At 51.7% G+C, this 7,010-nt stretch overlaps 1 pseudogene; it reads left to right on the top strand.

Annotated features, from left to right (window-relative positions):
* Positions 1–274: 274 nt before the first annotated feature.
* LOC136001077 (olfactory receptor 14J1-like) lies at positions 275–1,221 on the top strand (annotated as a pseudogene).
* Positions 1,222–7,010: the final 5,789 nt, after the last annotated feature.

Here is a 7,010-nt window from a genome sequence, read left to right as displayed (position 1 = left end):
CTGTCCCTGGTGCTCTTATTCTCTGGGGTTGGGGTGGGAATGTGGGTCCATTTCACTTCTGACACCAACCCAGGAGGTCTTGCCCCAGAGGTGCACTCATGGTAACTAGGTGCCCAAGCTGCATTTTAAGCTGTGATGACCCATGTTTGTCATTTGGTAGAAAAGGAGAATTAGCAGACACATGCCTCCTTCAGGGATGAGGATTTCCATGAGAAATGGCATGTTTATTTTGCTCAGAGATGTCTCCTCTAACTTGTCACTGTCTTTTCCTCCTATGACAGGTCCTCATGTTCACAGGCGGAGCAAATGTCCAACAGCAGCTCCATCACGCAGTTCCTCCTCCTGGCGTTCACAGACACACGGGAGCTGCAGCTCTTGCACTTCTGGCTCTTCCTGGGCATCTACCTGGCTGCCCTCCTGGGCAACGGCCTCATCATCACCACCATAGCCTGTGACCAGCTCCTCCACACCCCCATGTACTTCTTCCTCCTCAACCTCGCCCTCCTTGACCTGGGCTCCATCTCCACCATTCTCCCCAGGTCCATGGCCAGTTCCCTCTGGGACACAAGGGCCATTTCTTACATGGAATGTGCTGCCCAAATCTTTTGCTTTGTCTTTCTCATTTTGGCAGAGTTCTATCTGCTCACCGTCATGTCCTACGACCGCTACGTTGCCATCTGCAAACCCCTGCACTACGGGACCCTCCTGGGCAGCAGAGCTTGTGTCCACATGGCAGCAGCTGCCTGGGCCACTGGGTTTCTCAATGCTCTGCTGCACACGGCCAATACATTTTCACTGCCACTGTGCAAGGGCAATGCCCTGGAGCAGTTCTTCTGTGAAATCCCCCAGATCCTCAAGCTCTCCTGCTCACACTCCTACTTCAGGGAAGCTGGGATTATTGTGGTTAGTGTCTGTTTAGGATTTGGGTGTTTTGTGTTCATCGTCGTGTCCTATGTGCAGATCTTAAGGGCCGTGCTGAGGATCCCCTCTGAGCAGGGACGGCACAAAGCCTTTTCCACGTGCCTCCCTCACCTGGCCGTGGTCTCCCTGTTTGTCAGCACTATCATGTTTGCCTACCTGAAGCCCCCCTCCATCTCCTCCCCATCCATGGACCTGGTGGTGTCTGTTCTGTACTCGGTGGTGCCTCCAGCAGTGAACCCCCTCATCTACAGCATGAGGAACCAGGAGCTCAAGGATGCCCTGTGGAAACTCATAACTTAGTGTTTTCTGAAGCAATAAACTGCCCATCTGCTTCTATATAGCCGTTTTAATGTAACTAGTTGCAGGTCCAGTCTCTCATCTGTACTTTCTGTGGTTGCTGGCTTTTTTTTAATTGTGATAATGTTTTAATTCCCTTTCTAAATCACTGTCTGCTTTTCTTTTATAACCAGTGTCTGTGTAAATGAGGAGCCATGATCTGTGTGCTCTGGCAGCTTGGTCACTGTCCTGCTGTGTGTCAGTCCTGTGAGCGCAGGCAGGGACAGGCAATGGGCACTGCTGTGACAGAGCTGGCCTCACAACAGCCTTTCCAGAAAGAAAGGTCATCTCCTATGGGCAGGGCCTGAAGGTTAAGGTCTTTTTACAAACCTTCTCTCAAAAACATGCCCAAGAAAATGGCCACAGATGCAAGCACCACTGTACAGCTGCACAGTGTGTGTGTGCAGGGCTGGGCACACAGCAGTGTCCTCTCACAGCCAGGCCTCCTGCCAGAGACCTGCAGGACCAGCAGAGCAGGGGCTGGGCTGTGTCGCTGTGCACTGGACACCCCATGGAAGCTGCCCCAGGGCATCGTCATGGACTGGCCCCTTAAAAGCACCATTTCCAGCCCAGGCCTCCCTCCCCACCTCACAGAGGTTGTCCTTCCCTCCATGGATGGACACTGAATGAGTAGGTCAGCAGTCCGAGTTTGTATTGTACAGATGAGATGTGAGCACACATATCAGGTCTGTGAGGTGACATGAACGCGAGTGAGCACAAACACCATCAACTATTCCTTGGGGTTCCATGAAGGCCTGTGGCACAGACAAGGTCTTGAGGTCACTTCATGTTGGGAGGAACACCCCATGGGAAACCGCCTGAATGCAGCACTGGGATGCGCTTCCTTGAACTGAGGTCCCGTGTCCATTCCTCATGACGTGGGACATCTCAGATGAGTGCAGAGCAGGGTGACACACCACAGGGCTGAGGTGCCTCCTGTCCTTTGCGAGTGGCAACAGGAGGCCAGAGAGACACTGTGACTCCTGCCTCTGTGAGTAAAAGGGACAGGCTCTGTCTCTGAGCATCCCTGGGTGCATGAGGAGTCCATGAAGCCAGCTCAGATGTGGATGTTTGATGGAACCCTGACATTTCTGTGTGTGACTCCAGGAACAAACCCCAGTGGCCCAGTGAGATTCATCTCAGCTGCCTTGGACAGGCTCATTGCAAGTGCTCCAGTCTGCTATGTCACCCTTAACCGTGATTCCAGATTGTGCTCTCAAAAGTGCCGTAGAAATCAGAATGGATCTGGGGTCCTTAGAAAATGCAGACCTCAAACCCATCTTCAAGAAGAGCATGAACAGGAACTGGGAGAATTACAAGCCAGCCACCCTATCTCCCTTCCTGGGAAGGGGATGGGACATGTCCTCCTGCAGCCATTTCCAGGAATGTGATGGACAAGGAAAAGATTGCTGAACCCAAATGCACAGGGGAAAGAAAGGCATGTTGTGTACAGGGCGTTTGCAAGGCCTCAGACATGGTGTCCTTCTGGGCAGAGTGGTGCTGATGGGGCTCAAGAAGTGGATGCTGGGTGGGAAGTTGGCTGAACCATCAAGCCCAAATATCATCAGTGGTACAAAGTCCTCCGTGCAGCCAGTTACCAGTGTCATCTCTCAGTGACCAGCACTTGGGCCGACGCTGTTGAACATCTTTATTCTCCCCTTCCATGATGTAACAGAGTGCACTTTCAGTGCCTTTGTGGATGATGTAAACTTGGGTGGGTGCCTTGAGCAGCCTCCCCGGGTTCACCCTGCCCTGAGCAGGAGAGTGAGACAAATGAGTGAGACAAGGGCTTTCTTCAAACCTGAGTTATTATGTGATTTGAAATAATAATTGCTTTGGAGAGGTTTCTGGAGAGACAATAGGTAGAGGAATCGTAAAAAAAAAAAAAAAGGCAGAGGAGGAGATATAGAAGGTGTTAACATAAATACAGCAGTTCCAGTGAGGAGTGCTTTTCACTCACATTGTTACTAAGAAAGATATTTGACAAATTTGAACAAGGAGAGGAAGCGAGATGGGTGTGTGCAGCCTGCAGGGAAAGAGGGGCCGGTGTAGGACCATGTAGAACAGCCTGTGATGGAGATGGCAAAGGGCACTGGTGAGACGGGAAGGGACCAACAGAACCCAGGTCTCTGTCCCCTTGGCCATGGCAGTTGTCTCTGCCACTGAGGCGTAGGAGAAGACACGTTGTCCTCATGGCACTGGGGCCTCGTTGCCTCCTTGCAGCCCCATGGGGAAGCTGGAAGGTGTTGTACCAGTGTTGTCCTTCCCTCGGCCTTGCACACCCACATCCCACGATCCCAGGCAGAGTCCTGAGCCATGTGTGAGGGGCGGGATCCCCCTTCCCATTGCCTGGAGATCATGGCTTCTCCTTTCTGCTTCAGAAAGCAAGCCAAGGGGTTTCTGAGCATCAGAGCTGAAGAAAACACTAAAAGGAGACCTCATGGTGGCTACAGCTTCCTCACAAGGGGAGAAGGAAGGGTAGGTACTGATCTCTTCTCTCTGGTGACCAGTGACAGAACCCAAGGGAATGGCAGGAAGATGTGCCAGGGGAGGTTTAGGTTGGACATGAGGAAAAGGTTCTTCACCCAGAGGGTGCTGGGCACTGGAACAGGCTCCCCAGGGAGGTGTCACAGCCCCAACCTGACAGTGTTCAAGAAGAGACTGGCCAACGTCCTCAGACACATGGTGTGGACTGTGGGGTTGTCCTGTGCAAGGACAGCAGTTGGACTCAATGATCCTTGTGGGTCCTTCCAAATCAGGACATTCTATGATTCTATGGAATACTAGGTCAAAAGCCCATGTTTTCATTGTACAGATGAGTTGCAAACATACACATCATGTGCATGTCCATTGTGCGCATGTGGTGAGATGAACCCAAGGGAGCGCAAATGCTTTCAGATATTCATTAGGGATCCATAAAGGTCAGTGGGAGAGAGATGGTGTTGAGGGATCTCTTCCAACCTGCGTTATTCTAGGATTCCATGAATCTTTTCTTGGAGAGCTCTTTCACATCAGAATAGACACAGGAAGAGGAAGAAGAAGAAAAAAGAACAGGCAGAAGCAGAGACAAAAAATGCCCCAGTGTAAATACAGCAGCTCCTCTGAGGAACGTTTCTCCACTCAAACCCTTGATAAGAAATCTATTAGATACATTTGATGAAACCAGCTTAGTTTTACCTGCTCACACACTGGAGCACAAGGAGGGCGATGGCTGGGTACGATGCCATGTGCTCAGCTGTGTCTCAGGAACTCATAGTCCAGTAGGAAGCCAATGGCTGTGGAGGGGACTGTGAGTCACTTGTGCCTCTGCAGGGGACAGGCCAACAGCAGGAACAGGGCTGGGAAAGGACTGGGAGGTCACACATACGAGACGAGCAGTCGGGCCCAATCAGCATGGCTTTATGAAAGGCAGGTCCTGCCTGACCAACCTGATCTCCTCCTGTGACAAGGTGACCGGCTTAGCAGATGAGGGGAAGTCTGTCGTGGGGGAGTGAATCCACCACACAGGCTGTGGATGTTGTGCACTTAGACTTCAGTAAAGCCTTTGACACCGTATCCCACAGCATCTTCTGGAGAAGCTGCAGCTCATGGCCTGGATGGTGTATCTGCGATGGATAAAGAACTGGCTGGAGGGCCGGGCCCAAAGAGTTGTGGTGAACGGAAACAAACCCAGTTGGCGGTCGGTCACTAGTGGTGTCCCCAGGGCTCAGTATTGGGGCCAGTTCTGTTTAATCTCTTTACCAATGATCGGTATGAAGGGATCAAGTGCACCCTCAGTAAGTTTGCAGATGACACCAAGCTGGGTGGGAGTGTTGATCTGCTGGAGGGTGGGAAGGCCACACAGAGGGACGTTGGCTGACTGAGGCCAATTGTCTGAGATTCAACAAGGCCAAGTGCCGGGTCCTGCACTTGGGTCATAACAATCCCCTGCAACAACACAGGCTTGGGGAAGAGTGGCTGGAAAGCTGCCTGGTGGAAAAAGACTCGGGGGTGTTGATGGACAGCAGTTGAACATGAGCCAGCGTGTGCCCAGGTGGCCAAAAAGGCCAATGGCCTCCTGGTTTGCATCAAGCATAGTGTAGTGGGCAGAACTGGGGCAGTGATCATTCCCTTGTACTCAGCGCTGGTGAGGCCACAACTCGAATCCTCAGTTCAGTTTTGGGCTCCTCACTATAAGAAAGACCTTGAGGTGCTGGAGTGAGTGCAGAGGAGGGGACAAGGCTGTTGAGGGTCTGGAGCACAAGTCTTCTGAGCAGCAGCTGAGGGACCCGGGGGTGTTTAGCCTGGAGAAAAATGAGACTGAGGGGAGACCTTTTCACTCTCTACAACTACCTGAAAAGAGGTTGTAGCATGGAGGGTGGTGTTGTTCTCCTGAGTAGCAAGTGATAGGGTGAGAGGAAATGGCCTCAGCTTGTGCCAGGGAAGGTTCAGAATTGATATTAGGAGACATTTCTTCATGGAAAAGGTTGTGAAGCAGTGGAACAGGCTGCCCAGGGAACTGGTTGAGTCAGCATTCCTTGTGCCTTAGCCCAGCTTCTAGGAGGATGTGTTCCATGATCTTCCCAGGCACAGGTCAGAGGCTGACAGGTCAGTAGTTTTCAGGATCCTCCTTTCTCCAGCAGAAACACTGCCACACAGCGCAGCTTGGAATGGACATGAGGAGGAAGAAATGTCACTCAAAGGGTGGTGCTGCGATATGAGAAATCATCCAGAAGGAGCATGGGATCAGTCCACCTCCTTGTGTTTCAAGGAACAGAGCATGAGAGTGGAGACACATCAGCCAATGTATGGAAATACCAGGGTGAGAGCAAGGGGAGGAAGCGAGATGGGTGTCTACAGCCTGCAGGGAAACAGAAGCAGCTGTGGGACAGTGGAGGACAACCCATGGTGGAGATGGCAAAGGGCACTGGCAAGGCTGGATGTCACCAAGAGAACCCAAGTCTTTGTCCCCTTGCCTATGGCAATCATCTCTGCCACCAAGGCCTGTGAGGAGCCATGTTGTCCTCAGGCACTGGGGCACCCCATGGCCTCCTTGCACACCCCAGTAAGGCTGGGAACTGTCACACCATTGTCCTTCACTCAGCATCACACAGCCCACATCCCCCTGCCCCAGGAGGAGCCCTGAGCAACGGGTGAGGGACAGGATCTGCCTTCCCAGGGGCTGGGGGTCAGGCCTTGGCCTCTCTGCTTCGTCCAACAAAACCAGGGTTTTCTCAGCACCTCAGCTGCCTGCACATGACCCTTTGTTTATCTGCCAGCATGGCCTCCAATTCTCTGCTCTAACGAGCCCCTGGGGAGGCTTTGCTGGTACTTGCCCTGAGTGGAACTCATTAATACTTCAAGGGACTTTGTACTTTTTTCCTCTGACTTCTAGAAAGGTTTGTGCAATCTCCTCTCAGCACCTGAGGTTCAGGGACTCAGCACCAAATGCGCCATGGGGCTCATCACACTGAAGAAAGCTCTAAGAATCCATGTCTCGTAATTTCCTTCTAGTCTTGTACAGTTAATTAGAGACATTTCCTACTGTAGTTATGGAGAGTGATTTCAAAAACATTCTAATAAAACTGACTTTTTTTTTTAATTTCATAAAGGATATAGTTTATTTTTTTTCCATGTGCAGAAGAGGTGATTGCAGCATTATCTGATATTGACCCAGGGTCTCTCCTAAGGAGGTCTGGACTGGCTGGAGAAGCTGTCCCTTGAGCTCTGACACCGTGTGGACAACCTTGCTCCTCACCTCCCCAACCCCATCA

Source organism: Caloenas nicobarica, chromosome 37, assembly GCF_036013445.1.
Source record: "Caloenas nicobarica isolate bCalNic1 chromosome 37, bCalNic1.hap1, whole genome shotgun sequence".
Lineage (NCBI taxonomy): Eukaryota > Metazoa > Chordata > Aves > Columbiformes > Columbidae > Caloenas > Caloenas nicobarica.
The sequence above is the reverse complement of the archived record's forward strand: the minus strand, read 5'-3'. Positions and strand labels throughout refer to the sequence as shown.